The sequence below is a fragment of the Leopardus geoffroyi genome, chromosome B2 (assembly GCF_018350155.1).
Source record: "Leopardus geoffroyi isolate Oge1 chromosome B2, O.geoffroyi_Oge1_pat1.0, whole genome shotgun sequence".
NCBI classification, from domain to species: domain Eukaryota; kingdom Metazoa; phylum Chordata; class Mammalia; order Carnivora; family Felidae; genus Leopardus; species Leopardus geoffroyi.
Window position 1 is genome coordinate 128,906,269 of NC_059332.1, and position 24,786 is coordinate 128,931,054.

The 24,786-nt window shown below is 38.6% G+C and overlaps 1 protein-coding gene across 2 annotated transcripts in view; it reads right to left on the minus strand.

The window, feature by feature from the left end:
* HIVEP2 (HIVEP zinc finger 2) overlaps positions 1-24,786 on the minus strand; it is a 206,667-nt gene that overhangs the window by 85,209 nt on the left and 96,672 nt on the right. For both annotated transcript variants that reach the window (XM_045499845.1, XM_045499846.1), the window contains exon 2: positions 6,975-7,087. The gene's annotated coding sequence lies outside the window, so the exon portion shown is untranslated. The remainder of the gene's footprint in view (positions 1-6,974; positions 7,088-24,786) is intronic.

A 24,786-nucleotide genomic window follows, 5' to 3' on the forward strand; every position in this document is an offset into this window, starting at 1 on the left:
ACAACTTTAGGTTCAAATAGCTAATACATTTTTTATTTTAATGCTCAAGGAAAAATCCCCCTGCTTCCCTGAAGTAGACTGCTTCAAATGAATACATCATAGCAAAACAGAAGTGAATGTGTTTGTGTATTCCCTAGATTTCCCAGCCTGCCAAAAAATGTTCCTTTGCTGTGCTATTTCAGCAAGTCGTGAGATGACAATGATTATGCTCCTCAAAAGGAAAAGATAGCTATTTCCCCCCTGTTTTTATTTTTGGAGACCGAAAGGCACACTTCTGGCTGCTGTGAGTACTCTGACGAGTAGACATGTTCCTGAGGAGGAGAATTTGGGGCGAACTGTGGCAGGGGTAAGGTGGAGAAACCTAAAACCATCCTAACCTCTTGGAAAATATTTAAGGAGCCAGAAGGACAGCAGAAAGAGGAAGAAGTCTCAAGTACTCCAATGAATTCCTGTTTCCAACTCTCAACCCTCATGGAAAAAAGAAAAGTCAAGTAGTAAGAAACATATGCTTTTTACCTACATTTATCTCAAACCCAACTAGTATACATTCAAGTTCATCACCCTGTTACGGAAACCAGTTTCTCTTTACTTCTCTTTTCCTATTAAGAGTAATATTTGAACTCCCAGGCTCAAAGCCTAGTGCCATCATTGACAACTTCCTCCTGTTCCCCTACTCCCAGAGTAGTAGGGGAGTAGTGCACGCACACACACGCGCACACACACATACACACACACATCTTGTATACCCAATCAGGCAGGCAGTCCTACGTTGGCTTCCTGCATACTCTGGCTTATATTATCTGTGTTCTGTCAATCCTTATTGCTACCACTCCAGCGCAGACCGTGCGCACCTGCCTGAAATCCCAATGCAAAAGATCTGATCAGAAGGTACTCTGGGTCCAAATGGCAAATTTCCAAAGGACAGGTCTAGGCATGGTGTCCTCCGGTATGTAATCCAGGGATAATTACCAGAGGCAGTGACCTGTGGAAGTGAGGAGGGTCTTAAGAAAAACAATTTAAGCTGCAAGTAGGCACAAGGGCACCATAATCATACCTGAGAAGTCAGAAACCAAGGAAGAGATTGGAGAAGTCAGAAAGAACCCCCTGAACCTAGGCTCAAGTGTTCACTAAAGTTTTCTCAAAGTACTTTCATCTGTGGTATGAGAGAGGAGACATAAAGGGCACAACATGAGGTGATAGCTCTTGTACGAATTAATGTACGTACCTCCTAAGTGGCTTCAATGCTTTCAGAGACTCTTACTGCTATGCACCCCACCCCCCATCTCTACCCACCACACCATCCAGCACAAGCTAGCTGGATTCATCTTCCTCATGTGCAACAACTCTGATTGTGTCTCTCTTCCACTCAAACCTGTTCAGGGCCTTCCCACCACCACAGCAATGGTGCCCCACATTCACACTATGTTTACACCTGTATCTCCCAGGAAGCCTCTAGTTTAGAAGCCATGTTTTATGTTATCTCATTAGATTTTTTCAGAGGTCAGTTGTTTTTATTCCCATGGTCAAGACAAATACAATAAAATATCATTGTCAGGGGAATAAAGGGGTTTTTGTTTTATTTTATTTGTGGGAGAGAGTGTTGCCATTAACATAGAGAAGTTTTTTTTTTTTTTATATTCAGAAAGATCACTAAAATACACATAAATTTATTCTTATGGCTCTGCTCTGGATAGTTAATAAGTATCAGACTTGCTGATTCATCTCACTGATATGACTAAAGCCAGTTATAAATTTGCAGTCCCCAAAAGGAATTTGAAAAGAAAACCCACAGCCGAATATTTTTATTAAATTAAACAAATATTTATTGAATATCTACTGTTTTTTTCAATCACCATTTTCAAGGCTGAACAGGAAACCAACAAAATAAAGACACAGCCTTTGCCTTCAAGCAGCTGATAGTACGGTGTGTGAGAGAAAAAAACTTTATAGAAATCACTTTAATGTAAAGCACAAAAATACATACAAAAAGTGACATGAGAGAAGTATAAAATATTAAGGGGATTGAGAGGGAAATGAAGTAAAACATGAAGATGAATAATGCTCATATACTAAATAAATAAGACTAAAATAAAAGAATTGGCCAGATTCTGATATCGGTAAAGCGCAATTAACCAATAACCAATAATGCAAGTAAGAGATGAGGCAGAAAACACAAAGTCAATTTGTCTTTGGACAATTCATGGATGAGAAGTCAATGTGATATCAGGTTCAAAACTAAAGATCTCTCAGTGAGTGGTTTTGTTCAATATCCAATTAGCAAATTTTTATGTAAACTATCCAAGAGAATCGGAATTCCAAGGGCCATTCTTGAGGTCTCAGGATGTTGCTTGGAGTTTGTGAGATTCTTAGGGCAGGGGAGTCACTGGGTGAATTTAACAGTTAGTATGGTCAAAGAAAGGAAAGGTACACTGCCTCCAAGATTTTCTACAAGACCTGATTCTTCGCTAAAACTTCTACGTAGCTTCTATTTCTGTATTTGATTCATTCTGAACAGAACACAGTGACTGTATCAGCAAAGCTCCAATATTTGAACACTGGTAGTCAACTAAACTGGTGACCAGGCAGCAAGTGACATGCTATCTAGAGTTGCAGGACCTAGGGTTAAAGTCTGGTCGTATGGCTCACTAGTGCTGTGACTTTGAGCAAATCACTTAGTTGTAACCCCCTGAGCCTCCGTTTCCTCAGACACAGAATAAAATGTGAGTAATAGCTACATAACAGTTATTGTCTAAAGCGAGATAATGTACCATGGAAGCCATTTGTAAACTGTACAGTATTACATAAATGGTAATTCACGTCATGAGAGAAACAAGGAAACTAATTAATTACTAAATCCTATTGTGCAGGTTTTTGTGTGGAGAGTAAAAGATGAGAGATTTACCACCCATAAACATCCTTCACTGTGATCTAAAGTAAGGAGACAAGAAGACGGATAGGCAGGAGGGAATACCATGAAATGATATAGAAGCAACCCTCGGTTTTTGGATGCTTAAAAAATGTTCATGGGGAAAAAAATGTGCTTTGTTCATACTACTGACTTAATTAATGCTTGTTGACTGAACGACGAATAAATGAAGGGGTAAGGTACTGAATGTGGGAATGAGTGAAGGTAGAGCCAAGTGAGATGCCTGAAAAACAAGGCAGGAAAGGGGCACCTGGGTAGCTCAGTCGGTTAAGCGTCAGACTCTTGGTTCGGATCAGGTCATGATCTCTGGGTTTGTGAGTTCAAGCCCCGCTTCGGGCTCGGTGCTGACTGTGCGGAGTCACCTTGGGATTCTCCGTCTCCCTCTCTCTCTCTGCTCCTCCCCCGTGTGCACTGTCTCTCTCCTTCTCAAAATAAATAAATAAACTTAAAAAAAAAAAACAAAAAACAAAGCAGGCAGTATCAGGCTGTGTAAACAGGGACTGAGTCTAGGCTTCATATCATTTTGGTAATACTCATTCGTAAGTACCGATACCTTCTTCAGTTACCTTAAAACATAAAGGACCCAAACAGAAGAGTTGTATGCATCCGAAAAGCTATAAAAATGACCCTACCTAAAAGGAAACATTTTGAAGGCCACAACACACTAAAGCTCAAGGGTCCACTCTGAACTCTACGTGACAGCAGGAAAAATTATACCAAACCCATAGAGAGCACAGAGTAGACCTAATGTGCAACTTCATCAGATCTTTATAAAATCTGCTAAAACGAGTCCAGAGAGAATGGATGAAAAGTTTTCCTCACTTTTATTTTCCATATTTGTGTAAGTAATGACATATGTATTTTTTAAATTTATTTATTTTTATTTTTATTTTTTTAATATCATTTATTGTCAAATTGGCTTACATACAACACCCAGCGCTCATCCCAACAAGCGCCTTCCTCAATGCCCATCACCCATTTTCCCTTTCCCCCACCCCCCTTCAGTTTGTTCTCTGTATTTAAGAATCTCTTGTGGTTTGCCTCCCTTCCTCTCTGTTTCTATCTATATTCCCTCCCCCCATCCCCCATGGTCTTCTGTTTAGTTTCTCAAGATCCACATATGAGTGAAAACACGATATCCGTCCTTCTCTGACTGACTTATTTATTTTATTATTTGTAAATTAAATTTGGATTTCAACAACTTCCGACTCCCAAAATTACTAACTATAATAACTATGTAACTCTCAGCTAAGTAATTACTGCTCTGAAACGCAATTTCCTCAAGTGATTATGGTATTCTTAATTTTCACTTTAAAAAGATTAAGCACCTATAGCACAGAGCCCAACTCATGGAACATATTAATAATTTTCACCTTCCTTCTTACCTTTCCTCAGCTTAAAGAAGACATGTCACTTACATAGTTCTTCAATAATTATATCTAATGCAATGAAAAAATATCAATCTGAGCATATCGTTAAAGGACCATAGGTCAGCTAATATTACTTTTAAAATGAATAATTTCAAGACCAGTCAAAAGAACTGGCTTCGCAAAAGAAACTGGCAATGAATGAAGAGCAGTATTATTGATTAAAAGACAAAACCATCTGTTTTTACTATATTTTACAAAAAGTGTCATAAAAGAATGGTCACTCTAATGGTGAGGGTTTCCCTTTCTTGTCTTAGTAACGGTTTTCTATCTACGACCAATTTGGGGTAGCAAATTTTTTAGATGTATCATTTATAAAACATATCCTCACTTGGGCTAATGGACAAGGCCAGGTTCACAGACAAAGTCATGGACAGATTGCTGATTATATACAACACGGACATCTTAAAAGAACCACACCAATTTCATATGAAGTGTTTCCTTACCAAAGGAAGTATTTGGTTTGAGAAAATGTACTTATCTCTATGCGTTTTGTCCTCAATGACAGCCTAAAGAATCAGTCACATGGTTAATAAGACGTTACGTATTGTTATGTTTAAATAATGATTATAACTACCATTACCACTACTAATCATCATCATAATCACTACTAGTTATTGAGCCCCTACCACCTGCCAGGAGTTTAATCCTCACATAATCTTATAAATTTACTTAACTAAAAAAAAAAATTATTTTAAAACACAGTGATTCCAATGAGCTGACTTTTAAGCAAAGGCTCCCAGAACTCACAGTGTAATAAATAAGGAGAAGGCCAACTATATTCAATGTCCACACCACGTCCATTCTCAGGTAGCACTTATGGAACATAATCGGTACAGTCTCCCAAACGTCCCTTAGGTTAGGTCCCACCAACTGAAATTTAACTGTAACGTCATGGGGTACTTTGGGAATAACTGTAAAGGCCAACCTTGTGAGTACATAGAAAATTAAATGTGGCAGACAAAAACATTTAGGTTAGTGGTGCACAATATTAGCTTTCATTTTCTAACATCTATCACAGCTGTTGAAGAATTAAGGTTTGGCTTTTGAAATTTTTTTAACACTTCTCTTCCTAATGAGTTTTTCATCTAACTGCCTTATATCCCTTTAATTATCCAAAATACTTTTTCTGAATAGCATCTCACGTGCCCATAACGATGGAAATTATTGGTCGCAAATGAATCTTGGGTCATGAGCCTTACAGGCAAAATTAAAAGATGTCCCAAGGTTTCTGCGCTTGGTATTTCCATACTCATTGAACACGCAAAAGCCACACTAAACAAATCAAGTTCCAGGGCAGTTGTCTCAAGGGAGATTATTTTAGACAACCCTAAAGCAGTTGTTGGCATCATATAAATTATGCAACAGTATCCCTGAAAAACCACGTGACCTCAGCATGTCTTAAGATGCCCATAGGTGAAGCAGACACTGTTAGTTTGGTTTTGAAGACTGTTCCCTAAATGGCTAGATGCTCTTCTCTCTTATTCATTATCATCCCTCAGGTTTTTACATAGCCTCCATTTATTCAGAGGAAAATTAAATAACAAGCCACACAATTTAGCATAAAATTTAAAATATCAGAACCTCAAATCTCAAACCTGGACTAGAAATACAAATATTTTTCCAAATGTTCTGTTACTGTGCAAAGGGTTAATTAAAACATGAGTTTGCCTGGATTAAAAAAATAAAATAAAATAAAATAGCCGAACCTTAAAATCAGTATCATTGAGACTTCTGATGCCAAAAATCTGTTTGACAGAGCAGGTTTTACTATGCTGACATTTTAGCAGTAGCCAAAGTCCTGTTCCCACTAAATTCTGTCTTGGCAACACCAGTAATTTGCTAAGAGCCTAAACTCCTCTTGGTGAGGACTTCTCCACCTCAAGAGTTTGCCACAGATTCACAGTGCGACGAGGACGTTGATTTGAGTAAGACTTTAAGGTTTCTATTCTTATCACAGAAATCAAACTTTCTGTAAAATGAGAACGGCTTAACATAAGGAGAGATGCTAATTTACTCAAAATGTTCAGCAGGCTTTAGATTGGAATCTGAGGCAATATAATAAAATTATACATAAATACCTCACTAACGGTAAAATCCGATATTCTTATATGACCTCAAGATTCTTAATAAGCAAATAATTATTAAAAGAGTAAATGGGGGTGCCCGGATGGCTCAGTGTCCGACTCTTGGTTTCGCCTAAGGTCATGATCTCACAGTTCATGAGATTGGGCTCTGTGTCAGCACAGAGCCCGCCTGGGATTCCCTCTCTCCCTCTCTCTCACTGCCCTCCCCTTGTCTCTCTCTCTCTCAAAATAAATAAGCAAACTTTAAAAACAAAACAAAAATAAGAAAAAAAATAGTAAATAAAAGGATATGGTTCCAAGCTATAAATGACCACATTTTCTAATCTTCTCATCTTTCTAACTAGGATATTTCCAGAAATATTGTAAAAACTTGCAAACATGTTCATTTAGATAGCATCCCAGACATCTTTCACGGGTAGTAAGAGCCTCAAATCATTACTGCCTAAGTTTCACATAAAGCTTAATATTTTGCTTGAAAGATCTTTTCAAAAATTCTGAAATCAAACCATATAAAAAGAACTTGACTCCACTTACCCAGCAGCTGAATGTTACTGAATCGGTAAAAGAGTGTTCCAACCAAGTCAATTCACTTAATTTTTCAAGTCAATCTGATTGCCATTGTCTTTTTAAAAATTCAAAGACTCCACCTAACGAGGAAAGGAAAACAAAAAGAAAAACAAATAGTGTTTAAGCCAGAGTAGCACAGGATCAATACATTAACAACACAGAAATCAGATCAAGATTATTGTTAAATCCTCTCCCAAGTTACTGTACTGCTTAAAAGTATAAAACAACAAAAGCATCTGCCAACTGAAATTTACCAGTTTTGGATAAAATGAATATTCAAGCATAGAGAAAACAATAAAATAACACAATAAATGTGAGAGCAGAGACTTTATTGTCAGTGCTGATTGACACACAGAAACAATGACTATATAATGCAAGTTAGGATATGTAAAATTAGATGGCAACCGATTGCTTTGGGATTTGGCTCATTGATTCTTATTAATTTACTGATGCAATTAAAATGCGTAGGCTGCTATTCCTTAAAACAGTTAAACTCCAGTTACACATCATCTCTATTGAGGAATATAAACTAATACCTAGATAGATCATTTGGAGAGAATGCACTGGCATGCATGAATTTCCAAATCATTCTTCGAAGGTTATACCTCGTCTCCCAGAGAGTGTTTATTCTCCTAAAGACCCATAAACAGCTTATGGTTTATAAATAATATCATTTAATTCCATTTTCTTTACCGGTAGGCACACCTTTTCTGAAGCCCGAATATTAAACTACTATTTCAGTTCCAAGAGTAAGTTTGAGAGAAAGCAAGCTATATCTCAACTGATGAGAGCCTAAAATAAATGGGATGCTGGAAGGCTGAGCAGAAGAGTGAGATTACAAAATTGGACGGCGTCCAGCTACTCCCGAATCAAGTCTCCCCAAGATAGATTTAGTATGTTTTAAAGTCCCAGAACATCAAATCCAACCATATCCACGTGAAAATTCAAAAACCTATTCCAAAGCCATAAGCACATGATTTTTTATTATGCAATGTGGAATTAGCTACATATTGCCACTCCACTAATCCCACCACACCTATTAGTGAAATTAATTTAGCTCATCTCAGTATTTAATAAAGGTTGATACGATTTGCTATCCACTATTAGAAGGTAGATGTTCAAAAATAAACCTATCCCAGAACAAACCAAAAACATTCCTAACAGTGGAGAAGACAAACAGCAATAATTATACATACTAAGTAGAAATCCACAGCAATCACTGGAAATACATTTTCACTTCCAAGACAATCCAATGTCTAGATTCTAGACTTACTGCTGTTCAAGAAATAATTATCTAGAAAATTGAGATGGATATGATCTCAAAAGACTTCTTCATTCACAGAGACAAACAGTCTTGATTATTATGCTAGGGTTCTTGCCATAAATATGACAAGATAAAAGTCAAACGGTTTGGTTATTTTAAATTATCCTGGATCAACAAATGTAAGCACCTAAAGGAGCTGCAAATGGTACAACACACACATTTCTCACACTTGAATATCTAGAGCTGTGAAAATATTTTTGTACTTTTCTAGGCCTTTATGGAAGTTGCAAAGGCTGTTTCAAATAATGTTCAGAAGATGGCTTTCTAGTGTCACCTCTGAATTCTTGCCATGATGGCTTTGGGCTAGTACACTGTTTAGCAACTTATAGCCTTATGTTAGTCATTTTCCAAGAAAGCATGAAGGCGCTTCCCCTCACGATGCAAAATGACTTGAAGATTCTTAGGAATCCTTTTCTCGCTGATTTGTCAACATAAGTGAAATTGACCTGTAGCAAAGTTTAGATCTACCATCACCTTTCCGTGCTTGTTTATTTCTTAGCGTACTGTTTTCTTAACATGTAGTTCTTGCCCCATAAAGGGACTTAAATGACTTGAGCGTGGCCAGTCATTAAGCCAGTATCTCAAAAGGTCTTACATCTATAGTGCAGCAAGTATGTTGTCGTTTTAATCTAACTATGCTTATTGGAGTGGTCTGTGATTTCAAATTACTTAGTAATATTTCAGTGTTGGTATTACTAATGTATGGTACCTCATATCAAACCTCACAAGCAGTTAAGTACAAAATATATTAGTCATCTGTATGGATGATTCAGATGAATGACTGTTCCTAATTAGCACAGAAGATACAGATCTGTTGCCTGCATAACAGGTGAGCCTCATGTGTACAAACCACAATACAACATTCTTTAGAAATGTTGATTTCCTTAGAAATGAGCAATGACACCTGAGATACCACAATAAGTTCCCTACAATTTCTATACCACACAGTAGTGCAGAGCCTAAAATAATTTTATAATCTGATGAAAGCAGTTGAATCTAAACCTTCTTACCTTCAATTTGTTTTTATTGCCTGCCTCAACACATGAGGAAAAAGGAAAAAACAAAACAAAACACCTCAGTCTGTGGTATTTTGGCTTCATCAGAAAATCTAAATGCATCTGAAACTGTGTAGTACAGTCAGTTATGTAGTCCAAACAATTGAGTAATTTGTCATTAGCTAATAGTTGATCATGCTTGTTACCGATTGGTCTATATTTATATATAATAAATCAGATGTAGCCACAATGCTGAACCTAAGTGACTTTCTCTAGCTTAATGATTTATTCCATGTAGTATAGAGGAATCATGCTCTCTGAGTTGACCAGACCACTCCCTGAGAGCGCTTTCACCATCCATGCTGCTGCAACAATGGACATAGTAAACGTGTCGTTTTAGTAGCACTTGGCACCCTGGAATAAGGTTGGGAACTTTGATGTCTTTATACCTCTGGACATATCCTTAATCCAGGTCCAGAGGAGGTCATCAAACACCCTCCTTCTATTGATGATGAGACCGAGACTCAGAAGGTCACAGTCATTTGCCCAAGGTCATGCAACTAGAAGGCAGATTTCCTGACTACTATTCCACTATTTTCCCTTTACATCATTGAGCTTCTCTGAGCACCAATGATACTAAAGATGCTTCCCAGTTTAGGATGAGAAGGAAATGCAGAAGGCCACGAGTGCAAAGTGAGTGGGAACAGGTCAGCAAATACCACAGGCTCCACACCACCCTCTGCATCACAGTTAGAAGTAACGTGCTTCTTTGTAAATCTAGTAAAAACCTGGCCACGGAGAATAAAGAAACAGAATAACTGAACTGTTAGAGACCCAAAACCTCTTGGCATATTTTGGCAGAGTTCCAAAATAACATTTGGGAAGCAGTGCCCTAACAGCCAGGGTTAGTACAGCTGCCCTACTTAGTCATTTATATTATTTTTTTTAGAAATACATAATGACATTGAAGACATTTATAACCAAAAAAAAAAAAAAAAACAAAAAAACAAAAAAAACAACCCTCTTAATCCCATCACCCAAACATAATTATTTTCATTTTTTTAAATTTTAATCTAGTATTTATTTGTCCCTATAAGCATATTTTCACATAGATGTTCTCATAACACACATATAACAACAATGCATTCTAACTTTTTTTTCATTTATTATTTGATACACATGTTCTACATTTTCATGTAATTCATATAGTTTTCATTTTTAGTAGCCACATAAGATTTCATAGTCAGCACACTTAGTCATTTCCTTAACCATTCCTATATGCAGGAACATTAAAGATGTTCTTGTTTATTTTTAACATTAGAGATACTACTCATCCTTAAAATAGTAACAGAAATAATATTATTAAATCAAAGAGTATGAGTATTTTTATGGACTTCACATTTATAGCCATGTTGATTCCAAGAGACTGAAATCACCTACAAAACTACCAACGATATCTGAACATTGCATTTCCACCAAACCTCATGTTTTTATATGACTAAATTTTTTGGTGGTTTATTTAATGTAAAATGGCACTTTCGGGTTGCCTTTTTATGTTAATGGTGACTGTAATCATTCTCTCATTTAAAAATAATTTCATTGTCTCTCATTTTTAATGTAAAAATTATCTCTATTCATATAATTTGACTACTTTTTGGTCCTATTTTTTCCTGTGAATTTAAATGGCCCTTTAATATGATGCATATATTAACTTTTCTACAAACTGTTCTGTAAGTTTATTTATTTTTAGATCTTTAACCATTTAATATATCTGGCATGTATTTGGATCCACAGCAGGAAGTACATACTCGAATATTTTTGACAAACTCCAAGTTATCCACAGTACTATTTACTAAGCTTGCTATGTGATATTTTAACTCTGTATTGTCTCATAATGGATCCATGATGGGCTTCCCATTTTGTTACACTGATCTACATATTTAAATTGGAACCTTTGTTCAGACTGAGTACATATAATGTGAGTGACATTACCTTATGAACTTGCTGTTAATGTGTTGGGTGGTTTTAATTACTGTTGTTGTTTTACAGTCTATTTGAATCTACAGTAGGGCAAGATTTCTATTTTTGCTCTCTTTTTTTCAAATGCTCCTTGATATTTCCTTAAGTGCACACATATACCTGCAAAACTCTTACCCTTTTTTCCCTGATTATATTATCTGATTAAGTGTAATATTTGCCCTCCACATTCAGCCATACCCAAAAAAATCCCATTAAAAGTTTGAATAGAATTGTGTTGAATCATATATATGGGCATCCTTTCAATATTTTGTTTTGCCATGTCAAAAACAGTGTATTATGGTGCATTTCTATGTTTATTACATTTTTCACATTCAATAATCATTTGCATGCTAAAAGACTCTTGGTTCTGTGTCTTTCCTCATTTCCATTTCACTTGCTTGGAAACACTGAATTCCTCAAGTCCAGCAACTGAATTGTGTCACCAGATCCTCTGAATAATATTCTTTACAAGTAGGCAAACGCTGATTAAACAGAAAAGTGTTGTAAGTTCTAGCTTAAATAAAACATCTTAATTGCCTCAACAAAGATGAGATTACACTGTGTATAAACGACACAACCACCCCAATCATATTCCAATCATATTATTTTCTTGGTATATCCACAAGACGCAGCCCTGAATTCATTTAAAACATAGCTGAAGGGCTGAGATACCTAGTATGTTCCTCTATCTCCGATCCCAATGTCTCTCATTTCTGCTGTGAACTAGGTTCAAAGGTAAAGCAAAACCAACAGTGAACTGCACCTAACTTAAATTATATTAATCTTTTAAACTCAAATTTGACTAAGAATACTCTACATATTGTTGAACGTTTAATGATGTCCAAGTGTTATTCATCTTCCTTGATATACCAAACCTGGGGACTCTCAAGGAATCTTGTATTTTATAAAATGTATGAGTACCTGAAGAGTTCTAGACACCATAGTGAAAAGGAAGGAAAGACAAATAGAAGAATGGGAGGGGAAACACCAGGAATATCTGTGCGAAGGTAGGCAAATAAGGACAGAAGCTATTTTCCATCCACACTGTGAACGTCATACTATGTGTCAGGTTGACTGAAAGCATGAGTGATGTGCTCCTCCAATTTCCTGAAGAAAGAAACACATAGAAAATGTGGCAAATATTTAATCTAAGTCTTGTTTCCTGAAAGACTGCAAGATGCCCACAAATTTTCTTTCCCAGAGTTCAAAATAGCAAGCTGAGTGGGTGTAGGCACTTCAAGTGTAAAAAGAAAAAAAAAAAAAAGGTAACTAAGGAAAAGGAAATCATATACTTTTTGCTCTTCAGTAGGAGAATTTTGAAAGAAGCCAGATAAAGGGATTTTAATGATTTGGATCTAAAGTTGTCTTGAATCAGAATATAAATACAGTCTTAATACTCTGGTCACTTTTAAAGGTTGCAGTTTCTATGTAAAGAATAAATTTCCAACCTCATTGTTTTTGTAAGAACAGACAGTTTCACCCTAATACAGCCAGATACTAAATGACCACAATACAACACTGACAAAAGGGAGAGTTGAAGGTTCCTGGGGTCTCTACTCCTCCCAGGAAGAGAAACCTTCCTCTACAATGCTTTTTTTTTAAATGTTTTATTATTTATTTTTGAAAGAGAGAGAGAGAGAGGGAGAGAGAGAGAGACAATGAAAGCGGGGGAGGGGCAGAGAGAGAGGGAGACACAGAATCCAAAGCACGCTTCAGGCCTCTAAGCTGTCAACACAGAGCTGATGTGAGGCTCGAACCCACAAACCCTGAGATCATGACCCGAGCCAAAGTCAGATGCTTAACCGACTCAGCCACCCAGGCGCCCTTCAACAATGCTTTTAAAATTTTAACATGCTTATGAGTCACCAGAGAAGTTTGTTAAAATGTGAATTCTGATTCTATTGGTCTGGATGGGGTCCAACTTTTGGGAGTTCTCTGGTGATGCTCATGTGCTGGTCTGAGGTCCACATTTTCAGAAGAGCAGTTCTAGTCTGTAATAACCGTTTACCAACAGCCACACAAAAGAAATAACAATCAATTAAGAACATTTACAAGGTGGGGTGCCTGGGTGGCTCAGTCGGTAAAGAGACCAACTCCTGGTTTCAGCTCAGGTCATGATCTTAGGGTTCGTGGGATCGAGCCCAACATCAGGCTCCACACTGATAGCATAGAGCCTACCTGAGATTCTCTCTCCCCCTCTCTCTCTGCCCCTCTCCCATGCTTGCTTGCATGCTCTCTCTCTTTCTCTCTCTCAAAATAAATAAATAAACTTAAAAAAAATTAAAACTTAAAAAAAATAAAAGTACATTTGCAAGGTATCTACCATTGTTCTAGCTGTTTAAGAAATAACAAAGTACACAATAACAAAGCCCTGAGTCAACAATTAAAAACTATTTAAGGGGCGCCTGGGTGGCGCAGTCGGTTAAGCGTCCAACTTCAGCCAGGTCACGATCTCGCGGTCCGTGAGTTCGAGCCCCGCGTCGGGCTCTGGGCTGATGGCTCAGAGCCTGGAGCCTGTTTCTGATTCTGTGTCTCCCTCTCTCTGCCCCTCCCCCATTCATGCTCTGTCTCTCTCTGTCCCAAAAATAAAATAAATGTTGAAAAAAAATTAAAAAAAAAAACTATTTAAAAAAATTAAGTGCTGAATGTTAAAATGTGTGGTAATGATTCCAAGTATAACAGAAGTTGAGAACAGGAAGAGTTCTGTAGGGGTTAGAAGAGTGGCAAATGGCTTCCCAGATCAGGCTGGACTTGATCAAGCCCCAGGTTCAGGGTGGTGGTGACAGGGAGAGAGCAGGGGACCAGAAGAGGCAATGTTGGAAGGAACACTGAGAGTTCCAAAAAGAGAAAACTGCTTTGTAGTGCACCTGCTTTGTAGATGCAGATATTATCATTTGAAATTTTAACCTGAATTCACTTCTAACTAGGTGAAGGGAACTTCTGACTTTGTTTAAAATTTGTAAGTTTGGGGGCGCCTGGGTGGCTCAGTGGGTTGAGTGTCCATCCTTTGATTTCGGCTCAGGTCATTGCATCAGGGTCATGGGATCGAGCCTTGCACCTGGCTCCATGCTAAGTGTGAAGCCTGCTTAAGATTCTCTCTGTCTCTCTTTCTCTCCCTCTGCCCCCTCCCCCACTCACACTGTCTCTCTCTCTCTCTCTCTCTCTCTCAAAAAAAAAAAATTTTTTTTTGTAAGTTTGGGAATTATAATGCTATTCCAGGGAATAAAGAAATGGGTACATGTGCCTTAATCTTATGCAAATTTTCTCCACTGGCAACAGCAACAGTATTATTAATGACATTTTAGGCTTAAGCCCGGTAGCACAAAATTACCATTTTTGTATATATATTTATGCATATGTATGCATATGTATGCTTTTGATTAACATATGTCTCTAATGATTAACAATTTTAAAAGCACTGGAATATAACTTTTCACTACAATAGAGACTTCTGTGATTTGGAGCACTGAATTTTACTTTTATTATAAAAATAAACACTTTCTTTTTCTATAAAATACTTTCAGATGGCACATACCCACACACACCCTCAGCTCCGGCATTATTCTTCCCTTTCCTCCCACACTGGCTGACAATGGGAAAGAAAACACATCCAGAAACAGAATGAAATTATTAATGAATTATACCTTAGTTGGTTTTTAAATCTCCTTAGAAAGTGTTTTTCCTGTCAACCTACAATATGTTCGATATGTTGTCCAGTGGATTTAACAGAAAAGAAAGAAAGAAAGAAAGAAAGAAAGAAAGAAAGAAAGAAAGAAACCAGAAGATTGCAAACGTCACTATAAACTTGAAAACTCAATCTCTAAACTTTATTTACTGAAAAAGAAATTACAGGGAGAGGTGGTACCTATAACCTGCAGGAGGGAAGGGAAGTGTTTGAAGGAGAAACGGTACATTCTAGTATTCCCAGGACAGGTCAACAATCTTACTGACCTCCAGTTCCATCTTTGGAACTACCAACGTCACTTTATTGTAAGCAGTGAGAAATGACATATGGAATACTGGCAAATATTGCATTTCCTATTGATGTGAAATGCCATAACTGGTTTACCAGCACCCCTCTCCCTTACCGGTTCCTGCCTCCAAAACCTCCCTGTGTTTGCTGGAAGATGTAATTTAGGAATGGATTATGGCAAAAGTCTGCAATTTCAAAGTATCTAGACTTGAATGCTAAAGTGATGTTAAATGCATCACTATAGCTGTGCTAAATAAGGCTCTAGTATCAGGATGAACCAATGGACTTACCTATATGCCCACTCGAATACACACACACATACAAGCACTCTTTACCAACCAGAAAAAGATATTACTACGAGCACACCAAGTCATTATTCATGAATGCCTTGCAAAACACTAAACAGAATGCCAACACTCATGCCCTAAAAAGACCGTGAAGTTTGTCTTCTACAAATGTCTTCCTCTTTCTACTCTGAACATTTTCAGGTGTCCTCCCCTAACTAGGTCATGGCATCATGCAGGCTGCATTCCCCAACTCCTGCATAAAAGAGCTAATAATCGTTTTCATACTTGACTGCCAAAAATGTAATGTGTTCTCATTAGGGAAAACAACAAACCAACCAACCTTGCGACTTTGTAAAACTTCATATAAAGAAAAAAAAAATAACGGTTGGGAAAGAGACGTATTTGGGGAATGGGTTTTACTAGAATAGAAGCAAGAAACCCCTTCTGTGGGAAATGCTGTTACTAACCCTATAAAGATACAGTGCACCTAAACTAGAACAAGATATGGTCTGCTTTCAGTTTTCTGAGGCAGTTTCTATTTGAATTGAATTGGCCCTTCAGAAGACAGTTCATCAATGATAAATTCCTTCTCTCTCTCTCTCTCTCTCTCTCTCTCTCTCTCTCTTTCTCTCCCACCTGGATCTAGCCTTTTCATTAGTTTTAAGGCATAACGCCATTTTTACTTCTTTGGTATGTATCATTATAGTCTTCTGTGTTTATGTGTACACCTGCTTTTAGAATTAGCAACAGATACTACCAGAAGTCACAGGAGTTAAATTTACAATAGCACAGACGTCTAACTGCAAGCCTGGAACCATGGTGGGAAACAGGTTCAGTTAAGAAAGACTTCCTCAGCCAGAATTTACGTCCTCACTAACCAGGCTGCCAGGCCTAGATCAAATGAAGGTCGATGCAATGTCCCCAGAGGAAGCTGTTCAACTTGCCTGGTCGGTTCCCCTGAGCCCTGCCAAGGAGGCCCTGCAGTCTGACAGCCGACCTGGCAGAGCCGGTGTCTTCCCCAGGCCGAGAGTCCTCCACCCCCACCACCAACCAGGAGCACCAAAGCCAGCAAAGCAAAGCTGAGCAGCTGGAGGCAGCCACTTGTGGATGACACAAAGGCAGGCTCCCTCTGCCCTGGGAGTGACGGTGACGGTGACTGTGACGGTGACGATGACGAGAGCTGTTGAAGTGTATACTGTGAGATAGGACATCCCTCCTGGCATTCTGGGTGAGTAAAGCCCAGGCCAGGGCAACAACAGCCTGGCCTGAGGACAGTCTGCTCCTCACATCAAAGCCGGAGGCCCTGGGAGGCTGGCCAGCAGCCAAAGACGCAAAGAGCAGCAGGGGAGTGTGTTGCCTTAGGACAATAGCAAACTGGGACGTGGTAGAAGTCTGTAAATTCCAAGCACTGGGGAGGTCTGCTCAGAGATTTCACCCTCTCCTGTCAGGGCTGTGATTTAATTTCCTTGAAAGAAGGAAAGAAAGAAAGAAAGAAAGAAAGAAAGAAAGAAAGAAAGAAAGAAAGAAAGAAAGAAAGAAAGGGAAAGAAGATACATTCCCAAACCTTCTGTCTCCAAAAGCAAGTTAATGCACTCTGGTCCTTTTCAGCCTGCAGCCACTGTCTAAAACAATACAGCTAAGTGAGATGTGACATTCTCCCGTTATTCTCCCGTTCATCTTATTAGGGCATGAAGTCTAAGGGGTAATTAAGATCATTTAAATGCAAACATCACTGCTCCGTTGCTAAGATCCTCCCAGATAGTTCCCATCAGTTCTGTTTAATTAGAGTGGCGACCCATGTTAATGATAACCTGACAGTTTTGTTTATTTGACAGGACAAAGCATTATCGCCTCATTTTGGGCAACAAGAACTGAAGGTGAGAAGCATCGAACTCCCAGTCACAAAGATGACTCAGCTCTTGGACCTGAGAGGCTGTACCTGGAAAAGTTTACCACTTGCTCAACAGAAACGGAGTGAATTCAAGGATCATCTTCTATCCTGCTCACTTTGTGGTAGAGCTTTCTGCACCAAAACCTACAGGAAACCAACTAAGGGGAAAAAAATCTGTGAGAGAGTAAAAGAAAAAGCAACCAATCATTCTCCCTTCCGCGGTTTTAAAATGAGATTCCTAAAGGCCAGGATAAATGCTATCAGTGTCCTGGAGCCCCATCAGGGAAACAAGCATCAAAGGCAAACATGGCCACTGGAGTGACGGGCACCATCATGAGAATCCTCGCTGCATAAATGCTCATTAGAACAGAGAGGACCTTGTGGGTTTTCCTTTCAGAGGAAATGAATATGAGTTGAGATCACTCAACTCTAATCCACCCTGTACCTCAGGGTTATCCTGTCAGCAGCACATGCCCCGATTAGGCAGCAGTTTGTCATGGCCCCACGTGTCATCCACAGTGGCATGCTGGGGGTGGAACAGCTTCCAGCTCCTTGCTAATCCAGTGTGGGGAAGGCCAAGGTACAGAGTTTTACTTGATTGCACAAAATGTAGAGCTAATTTCAGCTTCTGAATCATCATTCTGGCTGTTTCACCATCCTTAAACCATATCACAACCCTTTGAAAATATCTTTTCTATTCAATTTTCACATATTTTCACATAAGCAAACACTCAAAGTAATCCTGGTAAGTTTCAAAAAGAGGAAACCATGACAAGGAAGAAAAGAAGAGTTTTACAAACATCTGCAATTTAAAATGGTCACCTTTGCCCTAGTGCGTGGGTCAGGCCCTACATTTTCTTGTGTTATCTTCAAGCCCTTTATAAAAACCCTGGACAATTAACACTTAGCAGGACTTCAGTGCCTGAAGACACAAATCGATTTTGTTTTAGTCACACTTCTAAGAGAAGAGAAACATTAAATAATGGAAATAAAAAAGCTGCTAACTGATATAGGAAGAACCTTAGCTATTTCTGTAATAACTCCACTGGGATTTATGCTGGATATTATAAAAACAGGATGTTTTGTTTGTTGTTCCTGATAAAAGACTACCAAACCAGTATAAGACTACAAAATACATCAAAATTACAAATCTATGTGAAGTTTCTAGTGTTAAAAAAGCCACATGGAATTTTTATTCATGTATTTAAAATTTTTGCTCAATGTGGGATGACCTCTGGAAACATGCTTCTTGTTTTTATGAATGCCAAAAGGGAAACGGTTACATAATTCTGAAATGCTCCAGCATCTTAGTGCAGGGAACTTAACCTTAAATGTAAGACAGTCATAGATCAGTCTTCACTGCTAAGACTTATTTTTAAAGTTAACATGGATTTATACATAGTATCTGGATGCCTGCTCCATTTAGTTAGAAGCTACTTCCCAACAAAATAAGGATTCCAATAATAAAATTTTTCTAATGTTGGGGCGCCTGGGTGGCTCAGTCGGTTAAGCGTCCCGATTTCAGCTCAGGTCATGATCTCGCGGTCTGTGAGTTCGAGGGCCACGTCAGGATCTGTGCTGACAGCTCGGAGCCAGGAGCCTGCCTCGGATTCTGTGTCTCTCCATCTCTTGGCCCCTCCCCTGCTCATGCTCTGTGTCTCTCTGTCTCTCAGTAATAAATAAATGTCAAAAAAAAATTTTGTTTAATTTTTTCTAATGTTCCTTCTGTGCAATGTGATGAAGTTAAGTTACCAGTACCATTACCAAAGAATGAACTTAATATTAATGGCTTAGAGATCATCGTAAATGGGTATGACTGGCACACCCAGATATACAATCTTATCTGTGTGTAGCGGGGAGGGAGAGAAAGGTGGAGCAGGGGTTATCTCTATAAATGAAGTCATGATTTGTCACTACTTCCTACTTAAGTAAACAGAAGCCACACCATTCCCTTATCTTGACCCACATAGCCCCATTTGGGAATGTACAATACCTGGGAGGAATGGTGTACAGGACATAATTGCACCTAAATATTCTCCCAAGAAGATAGCTGAGTTCTGCTCTGTGCATTTAGATGCTTTTTGAAATAGCTGGGAAAGTCACTGGAAAAACCACTTGCTGTCGCAATTCCATGAATGAGTCTCCATTCAAACGAAGTCCAAGAACCAAGTGAACCATGAGTCTAGGAAGGAAATAGAAGCTACTTTTACCCTCTCAAGTCCCCGGGCCTACACCTAATCAACACAGCTGATGGTTTCACTTTTTATAAAACTATTAAAAATATCTTTTTAATATCTAACCACTTACAAACTTTTCTGCCTGGTCAAATAAAGATTTTGCTTCATTTCTCAGTTATCTATAGTTTACTATTTCTGCCATCTGTTGACATTTTCAACAATCTTTTTTGAAAAAAAGATTTTTATCTTTAAGTGATCTCTACCCCCCAACGTGGGGCTTGAACTTACAATGCCGAGATCAAGAGTCGCATGCTCTACCTACTGGGTCAGCCAGATGCCCCTCAACAATCATTTACTATCAGAAGGTACACATATGTGTTTTCTGACCTCAGTGAATACCTGATTTACACACAGGATGAAAAGTGCTGTAGCTTAAATTACAATAGGGCCCCAGCAAGGGGTGAGTGTCAAGAAAGGGCTGAGGGTGGATATATACTTGAAATGGATCTGGAGTAATCAGCAGAAGCTTGCCAACCTAGACAAGGAGAAAAACAAGTTTGAGAGGAAACAGAGCATTTTCAGTTTTAGAACAAACTAGATTTGAGATGCCCTTAGAAACATCTAAGTAGAAATTGTCCAAGCAGACACATAGATATAGAAGCCACAGGATACCTGGGCTGAAAACCCAGTCTGGAAGGCCATTAGAAGTATCAGCATTTAGAGTGACACTTAAAACAACAGGCCTGGGTACACGGTTTGGGAAGCTGCCGAGAGAAGAGGCCCATGGCTGCACTTTGGGAAAAGCCACAAAGACAGGGAATGTGAGAAGGGGCTGGGAACAGGGTAACAGGGTAGGGTAACAGGTCACAGTGTCACAAGGCCAAGCAGAGAAAAAATTAAATGATAAACATAGTCAAGTACAAATCAACAGTAGATCCAATAAGACTAAAGGTTTCACTGAATTTCAGAATTAAGGGGTCACTGATATTCCTTTCTAAAGCAGGTGGCCAAAACTGTGATGCACTTGAGATAGGCAATGTAGAAGCTAGAAAGCCATGAGGATTATTGGTTCTAGTTTGTTTACTATAAAAATGTAAAATATGTGAGCATGTTTAATTTTCCAAGTTGAGAGACCTTTAATAGCTATGGCCCTGGGGGGAAAAAGGGTATCCATCCTAACAATATTTGACTGGATAAAACGTTGGCCACAGTGGAGAGACATAATTAAGACTTCACTGAGTTAAAGTAAAATTTCAGGGCGCGTGGCTGGCTCAGTTGGTTAAGCGTCCGACTTCAGCTCAGGTCAAGATCTTAAGGTCGTGAATTCAAGCCCCGCATGGGGCTCTGTGCTGACAGCTCAGGGCCTGGAACCTGCTTTGGGTTCTGCGTCTCCCTCTCTCTCTGCCCCTCTCCCGCTCATGCTCTGTCTCTCTCAAAAATAAATAAACATTAACAATTTTTTCAAAAAAGGAAAATTTCAGATTCTCAACAATTAACTAACTACTGATGCTGCTTTATTGATTTGGGGAGACAAAGAACTACCAGTGAAACCATACAACACTGGAGAAATCCTAAAACTTCTACAAGGCAAAGGTAAATTTTGATCGTAGAATTTGCCAGCTGAACAAAATTGTATAGCTCATCCATTTCAATCTCTTATTTGAAAGCAAATTGTAAAGCAATGCCATAATAAGAACTTCCAGTGGCAAATATCAAAACCGAATTTAAATTCTGCAAGATTAAAGAAATTGCTCGACACAAAGAAGAGAAACAAACTAGCCTGTTTCAGAAACTTTTAAACGTTTGATTCAGCCATCTTGATCGGAGGCAATTCCTAAGCCTGGTAATTACAAGTTATTAGTGAGTGTATCAAGAACATTCCTGAAGAGGTACCCTAAAGATTCCACTGACCTCTCACACACTTAGCACCTAGTAACTAACTCCTTCTGCTCAGGCTGATATCATGTGCCACAGTGGCTTTCGCCCCTTGTCTCCTAATAAGGAAACACCTGTATTGAAAAGAGCAAACAAGAAATTATACCGAGTAAAAAAATGGAGTTTTGCAGTGTAATGGTTTGTGTTGTAGGGTTATAACTGAAAACCCAGTTTTATTTTTGTGGTGAAAAATTGAAGGAAAAGTGCTGCTTTAGAACTTAAAAAAAAAAAAAAAGATTTATCAAATTGGTTTCTGGAAAATATAAAAATGAGAGGTTCTTTCGTACTCTTTTTTAAGTTTTCCCACTCCCTTTGTCTTTATGTTTTAAGGAAGGGGGGAAAAAATCACCCAGAGGAAGTATCTTTATCAGGCCTGAAATGAGTAAGGTCTGGTAGTAGGATCTGACTCCCGGCCAAGAGCCGGTCCACCTGCCCTCAGTCTGGCAAGACTTAGGATTGTGGCTCTCATATTTAGACACACACATCTACACCAAGCATTATCTCATTTCTTTATGGATGTAGCAGAGAGCTGGCAGCCTAGACTCTGTTTAGACTGCTCTGATTTCCATAAAAAGGAAGCTTAAAAGTTTGAGCTTACTACTGAAAACACGAAGAAAATGAACGACCTAGAAATAGTAATGGAGTCTGAAACAATCATCACACAGAATGATAAAAATAATCAACATTTACTGAATCCTTGTGTTCTGGCAAAGTGCTCCGTGATTTATGTGTATCTTCTCATTAAATCCTTTATGAGGCAGGCACTAACATTACCTCCCTTACAGAGGACTTAAGGCCTCAAGTTTAAGGAACTTATCCATTACCTCACACCAAGGACTGAAAATGCTTTTTTTCAATCCAGTGAGTCTGACTCAACACCAATGCTTTTGAAAACATATACATAGTAGCAATATAAAAAGATGCTTGCTTTGAAGAAATCCAAGCTACCCAGCAATTATTTGCCCTCAATTTTCAGCTCCACTCATGATTTCAACCTGGCAAATGAACTACCAATGCCAATCCAAAGGAAGTGTAATATATTGAACAATTCCTATTACTCACTATCTATACTGGTATGACTGAGCCACATGGAATAGTTTCAGCTGAGCCAAACAGGTCTGTCTACAGCAATGATAGAGCACTTTCACACCTAGAATGAAGGTCGCGGCTCTAAATTGGGCAACAAAATAAAAACCTTTCTTCTACAACTCAAAGAGTATTCTTTTACCCAGATCATTGTCCTAATTTACTTTGGCACTGAAAAGTGTTTATTACTATAAAGTAAGGCCAAAATTTATGGGTTCGGAGGACTTTATATGCCTATGTTCCACTAGATTAATTTTGGAGGGCATGCCATGTTCTCCTTCTCCAGAAAATGCATTTCTTTGTTCTTAAACAAAAGCCGCAAATTTCCAAAAAAGAAACAAAACTTCACTACGTGATATTCTTTTAAGTTGCGTTTTCACTTCGTTATTGGGAAATGTCTTTATTTAATTTTTCTATTAAAAAATACGCTTTTCTTATAAAATGTTCATGATGAACTCTTTTTCTTCCCATCATGTATTCAATTATTCATTCAACAAACAATAATTGGGTACTCCCAAAGCTGCGGTTCTTGTCGTCATAGAACTTCGGGGCTAGGGAAGGACAGACATCGAAAACAGACGGCTACTGTGTAGATCCTGTAACAAAAGACAAGCCATGTAATCATGGCATCCATGGAATCGTATTTGAGAAAGGCAACTCTCTTCTAAGTGTACACAATTTCAAATACGGAAGGTAAGCATCCCTCCTGGCATGATCTCAAGCCTCAAATATACAGGAGGTTAAAACAGACACATGTTAAATCCACCACTAACTATACTTTCTCTCAAAACTGCTAAATGTCCCAAAGCATCCAGAATCCAATTTGGAAATTATCAGTACAGGTGATCTAGAAACTTCCCAAAAGAAGTCGCTCGCCACCATTTTCTTATTCTAGCTTACACAGATTTATCGCTGAGTCTAACATACCAATCTGTGCGATTTGACAAGTGTAGAGAGAAGGGGGTGGGTGGGGAACTAGATAGGATTTGTCAGAATTGGAAGACTCTTTCAAGTCTTGGAGTAGCAGCCTTTTCCATTGGACCTTTCTAGTCTAAAGTGATAAACATTTCAATCTTTGACAAACTTGAGGTAAAAATTTGTTATTTGATGTAGAAACAAAAAGCAAGGTATTTCTTCTTGTCTTTTAATTAATCTAAACTCCCCTTAGTTTAATTGCATACTTGTACAACATGTATCTTTTTTTTTTTTTTTTTTTTTACTCTTTCTAGAACCTGCTAAGATTCCAGTTGTTTTGTTACGATTTCCTTCAGTTAGTGTCTTAGTTCATAGATTAAGGTGTTTGTCTTTTCCTCTTTTGGCAGACTCTGGCAGACTAAGTCCATTTGGCAAAGATTATATACAACAGCATGTCCAAATGGAATCCCAGTAGACTGCCAGATGTCTATTTTTCCCACATCAGAGAAGCAAACCTTGTCTGCCCAGCTTGTATGCCCTACAAGTCTGGGACTTAGGGTGGGAAGTCCCAGTGGAAGGGGGAGTCTAAGCTGCCTCCTTGAGAGTCTCCTTGTGACTTTGGTGAAGAACTCACTTGGAATAGGCATAAGCTGGACAATTAAACTTCATCTTCCAGCCGGCCAAAATGGCTTCTTCTTAAGTCATGTTCCAAAAGTTCACTTTTATGCTTACTGCTTGAAATTTGGAATGCAGCCCTCTAGAACCAGTGTCACAGATAGCAACTGGCATCCCAGGCTAGCCTAAGGCTGGGATGTAATAAGAGTACTACAGAACCTGTATCGCCTTATATATCATGGCTTTTATTAGAAAAAAACAGTCACACTGAGGACTTGAATCAATAAGATAGGAAACTACTCCTCACTTTTTCCTACATGGGCCATAAAATTCCAGGTAAAACCCTGAGATGTAAATAATAATATAAGAACAGCAAGACACATTCTTCAGGGACGCAGTGATGGGTCAGGGGCATCAGCAGGGAGAATCTCAGTGGCAGTCGGCTTTTGCAAAGGCAGCAATGGTGGTCCAGTTACTGGTAGCAACTGAGGTGAGAGAAGAGCGGAAGATAAGAGATGGCCCTGAGAATAGGTGAGTCAGACACAGGCTGTGTGGTGAAAAG